This window comes from Bradysia coprophila (genome assembly GCF_014529535.1).
Source record: "Bradysia coprophila strain Holo2 chromosome IV unlocalized genomic scaffold, BU_Bcop_v1 contig_106, whole genome shotgun sequence".
Classification (NCBI taxonomy): domain Eukaryota; kingdom Metazoa; phylum Arthropoda; class Insecta; order Diptera; family Sciaridae; genus Bradysia; species Bradysia coprophila.
The window spans coordinates 2,262,281-2,280,227 of NW_023503372.1; the positions used below are offsets into that span (position 1 = coordinate 2,262,281).

At 33.6% G+C, this 17,947-nt stretch overlaps 1 protein-coding gene across 3 annotated transcripts in view; it reads right to left on the reverse strand.

Moving 5' to 3' along the window:
- LOC119070822 (discoidin domain-containing receptor 2) overlaps positions 1–17,947 on the reverse strand; it is a 210,770-nt gene that overhangs the window by 166,109 nt on the left and 26,714 nt on the right. For 2 of the 3 annotated variants that reach the window (XM_037175322.1, XM_037175320.1), the window contains exon 2: positions 9,201–9,256. The exons of the other annotated variant lie outside the window; for it this stretch is intronic. The gene's annotated coding sequence lies outside the window, so the exon portion shown is untranslated. The remainder of the gene's footprint in view (positions 1–9,200; positions 9,257–17,947) is intronic. 3 annotated transcript variants of the gene reach the window in all.

Consider the following 17,947-nt stretch of genomic DNA (forward strand, 5'->3'; position numbering starts at 1 on the left):
TAGCTACGGATATCATGTTACCAGTAGAAGAGTTTCGTTTTAAAGGGAAACACATGTTATGCATGTATGCCTTCGATATGATGAATAAATACTTGGGACGTCTGCCTCTGTATCCGAATTGTGTCATAAAACGTAATTATGATTTTCTGATTTAGCTCGACAGTTTTCCTTTTCTTTCTTTGAATTTCTGTTCTTGGTAACAAATGGCAATTTGAAATCATTTTGTCTTGGTCCTGATGCAATGACACATGGACTCAATTTGCTATGGTGCATTAATTGGAAAGACTTTTATTGTCTTGCGGCCAGAAAATGTGTCATTACCGTTCACAAGACAACAAAGAACCGTACTGCCTCACTGGGGCCTGATTTGTTGAGGCGTGTGTGATATATTCCTCGAAATGCAACCTTCCCACACGCCTCAACAAAAAATGTCCCAGCAAGACAGTAATGGACTATTACTGGCAGCCCTATTCGAAAGTTGAGCTTTACATAGAAATTTGTCCCTGCGAAAATGATCGATTACTTTAAGAATATTTAATTTTTCGTGAATTTGTATGTCAAATTCAACTTTTCCATGAGAAAGGCAGTAGGACAGTATACATTGAATGCTGCTTTGTAATTGATTAAGCGGAAACAATTTTGTGAAACTGGCAAACTACCTCGTGTATATTTGAGCAACTCGCCCTGTGCTTCGGTAGCTTTTTTTTGGGCAAGTGTACCTGTCTCCAGCGTAACACTTGTCGAAAACAGACAGTTACCGAAGCTTAAAAACACATTTGGGAGTTTGCTTTCATAACAAAATTGTTACCTCAGGTTACCTTACTTTCGCAGCATCCAATGTTAAAAAGTATTTTCGCTCTGAAAATATAAATATTTTCAACAATGCAAACGCAGGTGCAACATCACCGAGAAAAATTGCTATGAGGATGCTAATTATATTCGTTGCTACACTTGTGACATTTTTGAGTAAAAGCAGCCAAAAAAACATAAGCTTTGCTTACCGGAACAAGATACATTTTCAAGTACGCTGCTCAATGTTTTACGTTGAGCACAGCAATTTAGAAATCATAAAACTTTGAGAGTAGTGCTGTCTCACCACAACTATAATATGACACAATTCAACAGGGTTCCCGCATCATATCACACTGCTTAATGTTCTGAAATGAGATTTATCTGATCTTACAAATGAAGAATGTTATTCGCAGACTTCGCGAGTCACAGTTATATGTTCTCTAAATTAAATTTCTTTATCCGAAACAGAGCAATGAAATCCCGCTGTCACTGTCAGTCGGTGGCTGTGTCATCTGGTAACGATTGAAGTGAAAAAAAGTAAGCGAAGTGTTAAAACAATTGAAGTAAAAGACTTTCTATCAAACAATTCGATCAAATGAAGTAGTAGATTCGACATTTGAACTACTGTGTATAAAAAAGTGAAATTAGAAGTCGCCGTGGAAACCCTGCAATACATACGAACTGTTTAGCATTTACCCTAATGGTTAGCTTATATACCTGTAATCGTAAAACTAAAAGCAACGGTAGCATGAACGAAAAGAAAACCATGTTACTACATTAATTCACTCTCTACAACATGTACACATATACATTATTTTTAGCATCCCAGTAACAATCTAATTTTACGTGGGACAGGACACGAAAATCTTATAAAACACTTGATCTCTAGTGATTTGAAATTCGGTTCGAATACTGCTATAGTTGGCGTTCATTCGCCTTTTCACTACACTTATACTCCTCGTACAGTTTGTGTGTTTTTTTTTCTTCCTTACCAAACATACCACAACCACATTTCGTAAACGCATGTATAAATATATATGAGTGTGTGTATGCTATCTGTTAGGGTGAGATAATCGATGTTATGCCACTAAACTCCCCAGAGATTCAAAATGCATTAATATATGTGTTTGTGGTTTTTTGTCGGAAATTTGTTAGATGCTTATGTAACACAATAATACGCTGAGAGATTAGCATAATACAAGCATTGCTACTTGAGATTTATATATTTATACACATGGAGTTAATGTCGTATTAGCTAAATTTGATGTTATCAAACAATGGAACTTCAAGTTAAGCAAACGCAAAAAGAACTATAACGGGGGAGAGGAGAAATGGATACACCGAAATTGTATTCCTGGTCTTATGTTTGTTATAGAAAAGCAATGTATGAGATAAACGAAATCTTATTAGCATCGATGGCCAAATCAGATATTTATATATGGAATCGTTCAGCGTGCACGTTTCGCGATAGATACACCATATCCCAGGTAGATATTTTTGCAATTCAATTTATTTATTTCTCTGTTTCGGGATCAGCACACGAACCATTTTGAGGAGCAAGCCATTTTCACAGCGAAATGACTCTAAATATGGAATTAAAGTGAAACGAAAATAGGAGCAACAAACACGTCACGATCTATAATTTCATTTCCTTCTTCAAAGAAACAATTGTTAAAATTCAATATATTCCACTCAGAAATAAATCAATGTGAGACACGGAATTTAACTCATTGAACGATCGAACTAAAGCTTGACCTGGTCTTGTTTTGGTTGTGAAAACGTCAACTGTTTACAAAATTCAAAATTTATTCCCATCTGGAAGCTGCGGGAAATGAATCAAGGCCTACTTTAAGGGAAATTTAAACTGTCTAAAATTCCTTAATTTTATCGCCGCCTTTCGATCTTTTTCCTTTTAATGCGTATTGAAAAGCCTGTGTCCTATGGATTTTTAGTTGTTTCTGATCTTCGATAAGCCAGCGAAGCGAAATGATATTTCTTCAGATTTACGAGCAAATAATATTGAGGAATTTTCAGGTATTGAAAGAATTGCCGGAAATTTGGGGAATTAAAAGAACTGTAAAGAATTTAGGAAAGATTCAGGAATTTTAGGGAATTTAATTCAATTAAAATAGGCTCTGAATTGAACACATAGAGAATTTGACTTTGTGTTGGTTTTTTTGAGAAAGCCTAGCATGTCCATTCATTTCCCGCAGCTCCTACTGTGAAGTTAAATAATATTTTGTTAGTGAAACATCGAAATGCGTTTAACACAATTGGTGTGTACGAAATATTCCCTCGAAAATGTGTTCGCATCACATTAACATCAATGAAGTATAAACGTGAAATGTATCCGAAAGGAACTATAAACCGAGTTAATTGCGTCTGACGACGTAAAAGAACAATTGATTAATATTAAAAGTTAAATTTTCCAAACGAACGCCTCCGAAACATAAAAATAAAACATTTCGGCGCCCCCTTTTGCAACATACAATATATACAACAATAATAGAAACTGCTACTTTATACTACTTACAGAAACCAGATGTGCATTTTGTCCATATTTTCATGAAATTTATTTATATATTCGCCCGTTTACTATTTTGAATTATAATTTATTGTATTAATGCCCCCGTAATACTTTTTCTTTTAATCCGTAATTTGAAAGGAATGCCAAAATTCTGTGATTTCAGATTTGGTTGTTTATTTCTTGATATTTAGGGAGGAATGGAATAAAATTGGCTGTGTTCAACGCGTTTTACGGTGAAAAAAAACGTAGTCAAAACGATATAAATCGGTTAAATATTCCGTGCATTCATCGAACATCATTCTGTTGCCATTTCATTTTGATATAATAAAGGGAATTTTGAATGCATATAACTTCTTCAAAGCAAATATTGCAATTTACTAAATTCATGAGTGTGTGTGTGTATTACATCGCTGTGGCAGTTGCATACTATTTTATTTGAATAAAGGGAAACTATTTAAAGACCTGTCATGTGAATCCGAAACATTTCATTAATTTTTGGATATTGAATGTCATTCACATGGTTCAACTACATTCTAGACATTCTATATGATGATGTTTTTCTGCGAATTGTAATTTGACATTTTTTGGGAAATGTTTAATAATTGGAAGCAGTTAAAGTGAACCGATATGCGTGGATAATATTGATTGACGTATTTTGTAAAACAAAAATGGAAAATTCAATCATTCGCAACAGCGAATTATAATAATCAGAATGGCTACCTACTACCTAGACCCGAACACGATGGGCGGATAAACAAGAAAAAACCTCTTTCAACTTAAAGAAAATTCTTTGAAATTTTTTGGAAACTAGAAAATCCTTAAAATTGAAGAAAAGCCTAAAAATCCTTGGTAATTCAAGAAAATCTTTGAAAACCCAAGAAAATCCTTGAAACTAAACAAAATCGATGGAGATTCTTGATAATCAGGGTAAAACAATCCTCTTCTTATCATTTAATTACTTGAGGACTTTCTTTTTGAAAGCTCACGATTGCGAGACTTATGATTCGTGAATAGTTACAACTCATCAAGGGTTTTGAGTCCACCAGTTTAACTTCTGTAGAGCGATGAGAAGCATCCAAAGACATTTATAGTAAAATGGAAAATATTGAGCTTGTGAAGTGAAGAGAGTTTACCGCTACTTTCTTGTATCCTTTCTCTTTCTCTTTTTACTAAGAATTTTTCTAATCTTATACATCAAAGGTATACATCAAACGTATGAAACACGTGCGTCGTACAGGGCTGACGATATTTTACACGTCTTTTATATATCCAAATCCAACCTCAATCATATTATAGACAGAAAAATTTGACCGTATTACCGAAAAGAAACCCCCTTACATATTCAATTCAACCATTTTCTGTCAAAAAGAATTTGCAAACAGAGAATAAAAAAAAGAATTCTGCGACGTGCAGGTTGAGTGTATTATGGCTTTCTCGATCTATATACGTTTTCTGATTGTTTCTACGAAGGTTACCGTGTTCAGAGTGTTAAACTAATCCGATTCATGCACGAGTGCACACTGTAACTCGTAAAACTATTCGAATTAAAGGGATATACATCTGGAAGATAGCTGCAGGTGTCAGTGGCAATGGGAATGTACGGTAAAACTGCAGAAATAAAGTGAACACTTAAGATTTGTTTACACGAATGGAACGAATAGAATCGACCACGTAACGAAGTAACGTAAATCTTTAAAAGGCAAGGGATTATTTCTTGAAACAAGAAACTCGATAATCTAAGGTCAATCAAAAAACACTTAATAATTCTTCGTTGTTCCATTCATTTCAATTTTGTCTTATATACCAAAAATATCATTAACAATTAATCTATTTTGATAATCTCTTAACGGAACAAAGAATTGACTTGAGCGGTACGATTATGCTGGTATTCAGACTTTTACAGCGAATGACAAATTTCTTGATAAATTGAAATAAAGAAAATGTATTTTTATAAAGTTAGAAATATGCGCCTAGCCAAGCCGAAAAATAAGCAGACATTGTGTATCGTCGTTTCCCACGACAAAGAAAGGGCTAATTTTTTTGTGTTACTCAAATTTTATGTAGCAGAAAGGGAAATTATCTTCAAAGAGTTTACCTTAATAATAATGCCGGAATTAACATTGTTAGCTTTTGTAATTAGTGATGCAGCAATTTATTTTAAATATTTTCTTTGGTCTTCTTTGAGACATCATAGATTTATATCTTCTTGTGTTTCGACAATAATGGTCAATACTTAACCCTTGTTAAAATTGTCTGTGATGACAAAAGAATCAATGAACCTGCGTTTGTATTGACTTGTGTATGTTTTAACAAATGAAGTATAAGATTTTGTATCAATAACAAGATGGCATTTCGAACAAAAGAAGTAGCAGATTTATTGTTACGATTGCAGGCGAAGAAGTTTATTTAAGGTTAAAGATTTATGAAACTTCCCTATTCACCTTTCTAAAACGCCTGTCAGCAATTGTCAACATCGATGACAAATGAAAAAGAGTTTTTTTTTTTATCAAATACAGACACCTATTAACACTTTAAACAGAAAACGAAGCCGTAAGACTCCCACCCCTCGTACGATTTTGTCCATACAATCAAATCAATTTTATTGGAACGTATAGCCGTACGTAATTTGTGCAGATTTACAGATTTAATCATTATATCCCTGTATACTCTACGTTTCTATGAAGAAGTTAGTTAAAATAAAGTTGTTGACCTTTGAGGCATATAGGGTGGAGGCACCAGTCTCTTCACACGTACCAGTTGTCAGACACCTATTGTTCTTTGATTCATTTATCAAACTTGTACATGTCCAGAGACTTTCTTCAAGATACATTTGCTCAGGGTAGAAGGATTATAAACTGTTGCTCGAAATGGAGGAAATCGAATGAGCACTATGCTATAATGTATACGATACGGGTGTTATGTCTCGCATCAACGATTTCACTTAGAATTATCAATTTTGATAACAATGAATATTTATACATTTAAGTGTAGAACCATCTTTTTTACTTCACTTGCAAAAAAAATCGTTTCTTAACCTGTTACAGACGGCAAGCATATGACCAGTATTATTACCGGGTCTATTACTTCCATCGATCAAAGTATTTTTAATCTGTTGATTTCAAATCTTGTACTTGAATTTTTCTAACATTCATTTTACTGTATGAAAGACTCTATTACCCAGAGCTTGTCATTATTTTTGTCGTCGTTATCGATAACAGACGATCAGTGCCTTTATCGAATGACATCAATTTAAATGTAGCTTTTGCAGCATATGACAAATTTGACAACACGTTCATGTTAGCATGATGCAAGTATATACCAAGGTGTTGCTTGAAATTAACCATTCCTTGCCGAACTTCAACTTTCCATGGTGTGCTCTGAATTGTATATTCTGGTGAATAGACTTTAGCCAATTTACTGATATTCGGAATGGTCCAGTGAAACGTCAATGGTGATTAAAATGAAACGATGCTGGACTCTGTCATGATGGTCAACGTCAATCCATATAATTTGATGTTTTATGTTGACTTTGTGCTTCTATTGATTTTACTTGAAAAATCGATAAAATTCTTGCCGAATTCCGACTTTTTACACAATTTTTTGTGACACTAGTCGATCTGGTTTGATATTAACTTTAGTATACGAGACGTGTTTATTCACGTCTAGCGGCGGCATTAAATTTATCTGTCAATTTTTTCGACACTTTCACATGCATCGAGGGATTTGAAGTATGTGTACGTCAGATATCGGTAGAGGTGCTTTCCTCTTTTGCCACAGCTGATACACAGATAAAAATCCGGAATTAAAATTGGAATCCTGGGATGAATTACTTCCAGTAAGTTTTTTTTGAATTACACTGTGATCCTCTGCTGGATTAAGGAAATTCAAATCATCATGTGAATTAAAATGAAAATTTTAACGTCGCCGTTACACAATTGGAATGATTTGGTTGAATACGATCATTTCACGAGAAACTGTAACCATTGGTTACTAACCAAACCCAATCCTATCTGACAAAATATTTGAGTTTTGAACTTAGTTATCGAAGGTTTTTTTTTCGAAGGATTAAAATGTGATCCCTCGGGGGTTAATTAAATTGGGGTAAAATGAAAGTAATTCCCGAGTGGATTAAATTTAAATTTCAAAAACGATTCGGTCGTGTACTGTTAATTCCTAAAAGATTTAAATTTAGTCCCATCGACAAATCCTATCGGTAAATATTTGTATATTTCTTTAATAGTTGAGAATCCTAAATTTTTGTGCTCCATTTAGACAACAAGCCATAGATCTTTCGCCGTTAGCTTTTGTAATTAGTGACCAATATATTTTTTCATATTTACTTTCGTCTTTTGAGTCGACTTTCTACAAAAAAAAATTGGAATGACAATCGAATTCAGACTGAAACCTATGTACCATCGATATGCTGCATCGACATGAGACCCCGGTCACTATTAAATACCAACATAAGTTTTCATATCATGCCACTTCATCTGTTTTGTTTGTCGGAATGAAGAAATTGTAATAAAAAAATGTAAACTTCGGCTCAAATATCTTTCTTTGGTTTTTCTGAATCTTTTTAGATTGCGAGGGGGCAATCACTTTCGATTTTACCGTCAGCCGAAGCGAAATGAATCAATCTTCATTTTACCTATAATTCGCTAATGTGACCCGTCCCCTTTCTGTCTTTAACTGATCATATCATTGACTTGTTTCTCTTTATTGATTTTCATAATGCTCGACCTTATGTAACCTTATCAGCTCTCATGTCTCATGTACATCATTGCTCATTTCTCAGTCAGTTCAATATCATACTTCCGGTAATGCACTATAAATGCTAACTATACTTTTATAGCCACATTACGCTGCAATTCAATGTGACGTAATGTAAATTCCGGCATTTGCTCTAAGTTATTTCAAATATCAATTGAATCCGTTGAACAGTTAACATTTTAAAAGAGTTTAATGTGCTCTAAATGTTCATAATGTTTTTAAAAAAACCACTCGATAAACATGGGCCAAAAATCCATAACACGAGACATGTAATCCTTGTGGTATAACACAGCGATTAACATATAGTCGTTTATGATGAGCATGTATGATTATTTTGGTATAATTCTTTTAATAGACCGACTAAATCTCATAGCCGAAAAAACAAAATAAACAAAAAACCCAAAATATTTAATAAAAATAATTCAAATGATTCCCTTCTTAAAACTCATTCATAAATTTACCAAATCAAATAAATCATTGTAAACTGACAGCTTAAATAATAACCAATTAATTACCGGATGAAAATAGTTAATTTTAAAATGTGTATACAAACTCGAAGACCAAAAAAAAAAGAATCCGAAACCTATCGTTATGTTACTTATATACGATGTGACATAAATTTGACTTCAAATGATAATAAGGAATTGTATGTGGATATTAATATGGAACGCGTATAGACAGACTATGTCTATTGAATTCGGAGTTAATTTACATTTTTCACGTGGTGGTAAACATATTCTAAATATATAAAAGTGTACACGGCATAACGATAAATTTTATAGTTTTCTCTATGGCATGGTTATAAAACGTTCATTGATTTTTATGACTTTTCCTCAATAATAAAAATTATAAGAAAAAGTGCGGTTTCTGCTATTAATAAAATGATGAGACCGGAGATAAATTTGAGTCAAAATTGGTTGAGTAAAGTTAAACAAAAATGCCACATGATATGATACAGGTTTTTTTTCGGGAAATAAAAACTCCTAAATAATAGAATAGATGCCGGGGCACTAACCAGCTCTAATACCATGTCAATTTTATATGGCGTGAAAATAATTTTTATTTTTGACTTCAAATTAACTGTTGAAATTTTAATATTTTTTGCACTCACCGTTGATAGTTAGATTTTGGCACTCGGTGGACATCATTCACTTATTTTATTTTTATCTGAAACGGAAAAGAATAAAAATGTGAGCGAATCTATCATAATGACGTGATTTCATTTAATATTCGAATGTATAGCCATTTTCGTCCTATAATACAGCGAAATTGTTTCGATACGTTTTCCATATCGACCCAACAAATAGTTTTTCCTTCATGAATAATCTAAAAATATAAAGTGCATGTATGTGTCGCTGGTACCGCCACCATTTAAATGTTATAGCTGGGGGTTTATTATTAGGGATGTCAACGTAATGACAATCTTAATTTTCGGGCTTAATATTTAACCTTAGGGGCGGAACTTAAGCTTCAAATGCTTAAATATTTGAAATAGAAACGGTAATTTTTGTATAAAATTTGAATCTTGTCTGCTTTTTAAGGATTGAAAGTAGCTCGTTACGTGGAACTTATTTGGGGTGAAGATCGTAACGATGTCAGTCGAAATTTATTCTAGAAATCTGTTCGGTCCGGTCACGTTGAAAACCACACAAATTTTACTAGGGGTGGTCGATGGTGGTGTTTTTCCCAAATAATTTGGCCCAAATACACGATTCTTCCAAATTGAAAATTCGTAACTAGATGGCTCACGTAAACTCAACCAGCAAACTTTTTCAATTTTTTTTTGATTAGACCTCATAGAAGGATGAAAAGAATTAACGAAATAAAAGATTTTGAATCAAACCACACAAGACGATACTTTCAACAAAGGAAGTAAAAGATTTACAATGATTTCATTGCTTACCGATTGTAAAGAGTTTGAAGAACACTTCAGCGGTTTTTTATTTGAGTTTCAATTAGGTATGACGATCGGATTCATCTTGTTTCAATTTAAAGAGGAAAAAATATATTTCTTTTTGACGGAATGAAAGTCAGACATTCAATGATTGAATTTTCATTTAATTTCTATTGAATAGGAATTTTCCTAAATGAATTTCCCATAATTGGAGCATAAATTATGCATCAGCTATTGAAGCTTCTTCAATATTTTTTTTTTCATTTGATAAAAAATGCATTGATGGTTCAACATATAATTTCGGTTTCCTCTGTGTACTCCCTTATTTTCTGTGATGTAGTTGAAGTGAAGCTTCAACTATACTAAGTTTGTTGGTTAACAAGCAGTTATGTTTAAGTATTATTATACTATTAACCGATTCGTATATAACTAATGATTTGGAGTTTTCTTTTCGTGGATTGTTCTGTAGTATTGGTGCTCCCTCATAGTAAGTTTTAACTTTTGCTGTTTTTTTCCTGCTTTCATGCCAACATAAAACATAAAATAATGTAACGCCAAATTATCAACAAAAACTTTTACTGCGTTTTATCGTAATACATATCGTAGATATTACGTCCGTACGTATTATAAACAAGAAACTTTTGTGAAAGTTAATTCGTCGTTATTAAAATTAATGACTTCTCAACGACCTCGCCACGTTTTATTCCCTCGGATTAAATGAGAAAATACATTTTTAATCCTATACATTTAATAGCAAGAAATCATTCCTGGAAATTCGTTTATTTGTTCCGAATTAGCGCCGTTCCATACGGCACTAATTAACACTTAGAAAAACACTTATACGGCCCAGACAGTATTTCAAGGTATGGCGTGCGAGTGGCGAGCGTTAACATGTGTATTTTGCGAATATTGAAAAAAAAAACCTATAAAGTCGAAGAAAAAGGTTATTTTGTGTGGTGATGATGGGGGTGTTTGTATATTAAATTCGATGTAATAATATCAGACGAAAGGATAGATTGACGGATACTTTCCGCTTCGTTACATTTTTGTCATTTATATTATGTTGGATCATTTTTCACCGGTCTTATCGACTTTTTCTCGTCTGCAATTCCGTCCCAATTGGTTCGTATATTTATTTTAAAAAGGAAAAAAAATCAACATTTCTTTCACTCCATCCCGTCGTATTTTATTAATAAAGTGTATTTATATTCCCTGGAAATTGACTCAAGATGGATGTTTCGTTATTCTTCAGTGGGTACCTGTTTCAGCCACATTAAGCAGTCTAATGTAAACGAACACAATTTTCTGATGACTTTTCATCACTTTATCTGCTCTGTTGACTAGCGAAAATAACTGCGAGATATTTTGCGTGAAATATGTATCAGCATTATATTCCATGAGTATAGTACTACTTCAGTCGTTCAGTGTTCTTAAAAACCCACTCGTCGAGAAGAGTTTGACAACACCATCTAAACTTACAAAAAAAAATCTTTCTCACGTAAACTCCAACCACCTTCTGTTCGTATATTTTATATTTAAAATATGCGAAAAGATTCGGTTGAAGCTTTTTATCTGATTATCTTGCAACTTAAAACTTTATTAAATTAAGAATTTTGAAGTCAAAAAGTTATTAATTGAATAACCAGACATGAATTCTACATCCCCAACGGTACAAGTATATGTACACACTGATGTTACTCCTCTCCTACCGCCCGGGTCATTTACCGCGAAAACATTTTCTCAAGCTTACATTTATTGTTGCTGCTTCTCTTTATGCATTTTATGTCATTTTAAACAATTTATTAAATGTACTTAGCACACACCTATTTTTTTTAAATGACTTGGTATGGATAAATATTCATACACATAAAACGAACATATCAAAGTGACATAAAGCAGAAAATGTAATAAAATAAATGACCCACGATCATGGATAAAATTGATGTTCATTCTTATTTATACAAACAAAATTACACGGATAAGACGCTACAGGTGACTTAGTTGAGCATAAAAGCTTTATGTATATGAATTCTAATAATAAAGACGTACGGAGAAAATAGAGTCTATTATTAAAAAAAAAAGTTCTTTAGCTGGAAGGCACTGTAGCTATTAATAAAATTTTAAATTAAAACTTGTAAAAAAAGTTGGAGCCTTTAACAAGAGAAATTATTACATTTTTTATACGAGACATCGATAAGTATTTTGTGGACGAAACATGTAACAAGACAGTCGTTACAGGCAATTTTATGGTTTCCATTTTAAGAATTATCGAACTCAATTTATATGTTTTTCAAATTGAATACGGTAGCAGTCGAGGTAGCAGTTAAAAAATGTTATGTAGAAGACACATCAAAGCATCAAAGGTTTTCAATCTATGTCTCTTATTCGTATCTTATCAGCCGGATCAGCTGAGCGAGACAATGTGACGCAAGTCTCCATAAGTGCAAAAAGAAAAATTCCTAAAGAGTTGAACTACTCGCAAATTGTTGATGTAATTTTTGTGTCTCCCTTGGAAAGTATTGTACATGAGTAAAGTGGATCAAAGCTATGTACAGACAAAGTACATATTGTGTTCTACAACGAAGTCACAAAGTAATGGTACAGCATTTTCGAAGTAATTTTCCACACCGTTAAAAGTATCGACTATGATTGGCACAAAATCTTTTCCTTCATTTGTTTACACATACAATTCAACTTGACAAGCATATACTGCACTGCATATAATGAATCTGTTACTTCTCTCGTTCAACATATATAGAGTAAAAACAGTTGACAGAATAACAGTTGACACAAAATCTGTTATTTCATTTGTTTGCACACATAATACAATTTGTCCATGACAAGCGTATATTGCCGCATAATCATCGAGTCTCTTCTATATTTTGTTCAAAGCCTCGACTACATTTGACACAAAATCTTTTATTTCATTTGTTTACATACATAATCCACCACATAATTGCTCGAGCTCGTGATAACAGGTGATTTCCAAAACATTTTACTATTGATCATCAGGGACAATTTTCAATTTGGAAATTTTGCATAAGACCTGCGTCACACTCCTATTGTCATAATACTGTACGTGTGGCTATGATTAAAAAGATTTCTTTTTTTTTCCTATTTTCTTGATCAATCATATTCAGTAAATAGAAAAGGTGACGGTGTAAAAAGTTTGTAAAATTCGTAAGGCGATTGAAAGAAATATGAAAACAAAAAAGATTCATTGAAAATTATGAGGTGGCATTTTTAACATGACTACAATGTTTCTGCCAGAGCTAATGAAACTCCCGTAATTCACTTTTGATTTCTGTATTATTTCCCTAACTTTCCGTACAGCTTTAATTGTAAAGTTCTAAAAGATGTGATTGACGTTGAATATTTCTCCATTCAAATCAAATCTTTGTGTTGTGACGTGATTGGAGACGGCATATACAATTTGTAAATTGGTTTCCTATGGGAAATTATTTTTGTTTTATTTTTACAAATTGTCTGGTTGGTCTCGGAAACCGAATAGTATTACGGGACAGTATAGTAAGAATCGCACCAAAGCGAGTGTCATTAATAACTCAATAGTCGTGTAACGTTACTTATACTGTTGAATGTCATGCTTATGAATGAAAACTTTGTTATTTATTCCCGATTTTCCCGACTTTTCGCTCCACATCTATTTTCATTTGCATAGGTCATCCACATATGCTTTCATTGCATTGAAAAAAAGCTTCACCAACATTTCATCATCCCAGCTCAATTATTTTGTGAGTTATTGTGACAGTCAGACAAACAGATGGACGTAAAAACCGTTAAAATGGACGTACAAATATTACTGAATGGAATTATTTTCGTTCTCGGCCAAATGGTGCTTTCCATTCTACGGGGTGATTTTTTTTTGCACCGTGCGGGTATAATAAATTATATTTTCTTCTGACTAATTATCCATTGCTGTCAAAGCTGACGTTTTACCCCCAAAAAAATAGCCACCACCCCATAAGTTGCCGGTAAGTTTTTCATCAGTAATGTAACCGAAAATTTCTTATGTGATGGCAGTTCAATCGAAGCAAATCATTTTTAAAATATGGAAATTTCGATGGAAAATTAATAAAATTTTCGGCGTGCAACTGATGGAGGTAGTTGCGAAATTTGATAAATTATCGTCATTAAAATTGGGGAGCGCTAAACTTTTAATAGAAATTAAATAATTTAGTAATAATCACATATACACACCGCAATTACCACTTCCGTTAAACGAATGGAATAAATTATTTTAATTTAATTACGTAAAATTAATTACAAGTTCAAGTACTGAACTCACCCTGCTCTCGTCCAAAAACTGACAAACCCTAACGTACAAAAAAAAAACTCAATGAGAATATTATACAATCACCCATTATTACGGTTTATTAGCCCGCAATATGACATTTTATGAGGTTCCAAATCCAACACCCCGAAACAACGAACACACACATTTTTCTTTTCATTCCCTATAACAATTCCCATTTATCATTTTTATATTTTTCCCATTTTAAAAATTGTAATGATGACCATGACTGTCAGAAAACTTACAACAAACATTTTTCTAGAGTACATAATAATTACGATATGATGTGTATCGATCGGCGGTTTATCTGTTTGTTACTGTACTACACAAGCCTGTATAGTATGGCTGTGTAGTAGAATGTTAATGAATAACTTTACCCTGTCATACTTTCCTAATTAATCCAACAAGCAAAGCAAAGAAACACAAAACCGCTAAAATGTTGTACACACAGAACAAACACTTTATAAGCCAAAATAATTGAAAACACAAGCGAAAAAAGACCAACCGAAATTCTTTCTTATTTTATTTTATTTTGGAAAGTTGGTGGATCCCCCCACGTTTATACAATCAATTTTTTTCTCTTCTTCTGTTGTACGCTGAAGGTGTAATCAAGTACAAACTTCATTGAATATTATATCTTTATCATATTCTACGGTTTCCCATTTTATACTCCTTTTACATAACTAGAAATGCGGCACCAAAAAACGTTTATATAATTCTACGTTTAATATTGCCAAACGGGTAATGTATGCCATAAATATAATATACTTTTACTGCGAAAAAATCTCGAAATTTATTGTGTATCTCACCTTAAACATAAAAAAAATTCTATTAAAAAATAGAAGAAGAAGAAAAAATTTCCTTCAGAATTTCCTAAACATACACATTATCTCCGGCTGCTACATTTTTTTTTATTTACCCAAAAGATATAAACTACATTTTGTAAAAGCCACCTTTAAATCCATTTTGTGCGTCCTCACAACATATTTGAACATCAATACATAGAGGGTTGTGTTTCGTTCACCAGAGGGGCAACAAGTTTTTATAGCATCTCGCATTTGCACTAAAGCCATCACGTAACGAACAAAAAAAAAATTATTGCACTGGAGTGGGGAAAAAACACAGAAATGTAGACATGCTATACCTTATACAATGAGACTGGCAACAGAGAAAATGAGAAAAGAGTGATGTAATGAGTTTGGCAAATAGATTCCCAAGTATACGACACCGCAACGCTATATTTACTTCTCGTACAGATAGTGCAATGGCAACACAGAGACACAAGCCACACTGTTGTATCACCCGTTGAGTGTACAAGTTGTATGAATTTTACATTTGATTCGGTTATGCTTTGTGTGTAGTCAACGCCCTGATGTCAAAAACCCACAGAGAAGCAACAATCTCTTCATCTTAAGTGACACATGATCTGAATGAAACTGGAAACAATGTAGTACCAGCGAGCAAGAAGAAACGAACAGAATGTATGAAAAAAAAAGATCATAATTGTATCGACCAAAAGACATATGGTAAGCAACCCCTCACACGTCCATCTAGATAGGGAAATTCTATTAGCCAACGGTATTGAAAAAAAAATACAGAAAAGAGAACCCAACATTTATGTTTCAATGCTGTTGTGTATAAATAATTGAATCAAATTGCAGACAATATAACCTGGCATTCAAACACTATTATACACCCCGGTATGCGAAGTTACAACTCAACCAAGAAACGACTATGGATCGATATTCTCGGCTTCCCCCAAACCATGCGCGAGATCCATTTGGGCTCTTCCACCAGAATGTTTTCTCTTGAATTTTCCATATTATGTTTTACACATCGATGTTACTAAGCCCAAGCACATACAGTTGCAACTTTTTTTTTTGTGTGCCTTTGGAAAGCACTGAGTATATTTCAAATTCTATATTCTATATTCCAATGGTTGATTCGTATTCACAGTCGCTGGTTGTATACTGTCGGGGAGATATGGTGTGTCTAGTGTGGGGGATGAAATTCTAGATTTTAATGTTGAATGTGTATAGCACGGTGTATAAATACATCCTAGATGTGTTTGGATGTATTGGTGTGGATGGTAAAAATGTGTTTGTCAAGAGCGCCAGAGTATATGAGCGCGGAGTAAATAAAGTCTGTCGTATATGAATTTATGTTGGTTTCGGGACAGGTGGAATATTGTAATCATAATAATATTATATGCACGTTATATAAAAGGGATTTTCTTGCGTTTAACTGTGTTGGTTGGAAAAAGCTTAAATGTCTATACATACACACACGATGTGCATATGTATATAGATATAGAACAAATATTTCAACAACAAAAAAAATTGTATAAATACTGTGTATCATGCTCATGCATGCATATGTACCTCGACTATATATGTACACACAACACAACATGATGTATATAGGGAACAGGTAGGAAAATGGAAAATGCTCACTGTGAGATGCTTTCGAGTAAAGACGATAAGACTAGCTCGTCGCAGAAGTAAATAGTTATGCAAAGATGTAAACATCTGAGGAACCTAGATCGTTAAGATAAATGAACAACAATTACAGCACATGTTGTGACGACATTGCATTACGCTGTATATAGACTACAGACTATAGACAATACAATTTAACGTACTATACTATACGATAGTCCGTAAAGAGAGTCGTAGAGTTGTAAAAGATTTCAATAGTTTTGTTTTTCTGATATATTTTGCTGAATTTGTATGTCAATAGCTGCACTTCACTTTAATCTTAATGTTGATTTACATTTTTTCATCCGTACGGCGTGAATAAGGCATGGATTTATTCTTTCTGCCACCTGATCATTTTCTTTTTCGGTCGTTATTCATAGTTCTTGTCATACGTCTTCTTGACTGTACTTTCTAAGAATTGCTCTTTTCTTATTCCATATTGACTGCGTGGACCGATCACACGAATGGAGAATCATGCGAGTTGTTTTCATGGACCGGTTACCCAATCATTCAGTGTATGGAACGTGGACTGTTGTGCGCTGCTGGACCGCGAATTTCCGAAATAGAACGCGATCGATCAGTTTCAATCAAGTGACGAAGCAAAAGGCGAAACGAGGCTCCGACGGGTCGACTGGGCCGAATTTCACCTCCGGTTTTGCTTAATGAATTTACCTTATTCTATTTGTAAATTCTTATGTTGTAAATTACAGCCAGTAGGTGTCAGCCGTTGGCTTAAATAAATAAATTAAAAAAAATTTCTCCACTCAAATACAATGAGACGATGGTGCTTTGTTGATAATTCGTCTGATGACACTTCAGGTGAGAAAGTGTCTACTTTCTCAACGCTCTCTTCCGTGAAAAAAGAGAGCAGGGTAAAAATAGTCATCATCTCACCTGAATTGTCGCTTGGTGTGAATTTTCTATTTTATTTGCATTATTCGGTTTACATGAATTGAATATAAAAATGACGCGACTACAAATAGTAAATTTCGTCCAACCTAGTCGACGACGGTATGGAGCCCATTACACAGGCGCTTTGTTTTGAGAAATTGTGTAACAAAATGATGTCACTGCTCACAGTTGAAAAACATATTGTACTGTCGTCTGGGGGAAAATACGAAATTCCTACTAGAGTGAAATTGCAGCACTCGCTTCGCTCTAGTCGCAAACGTCGC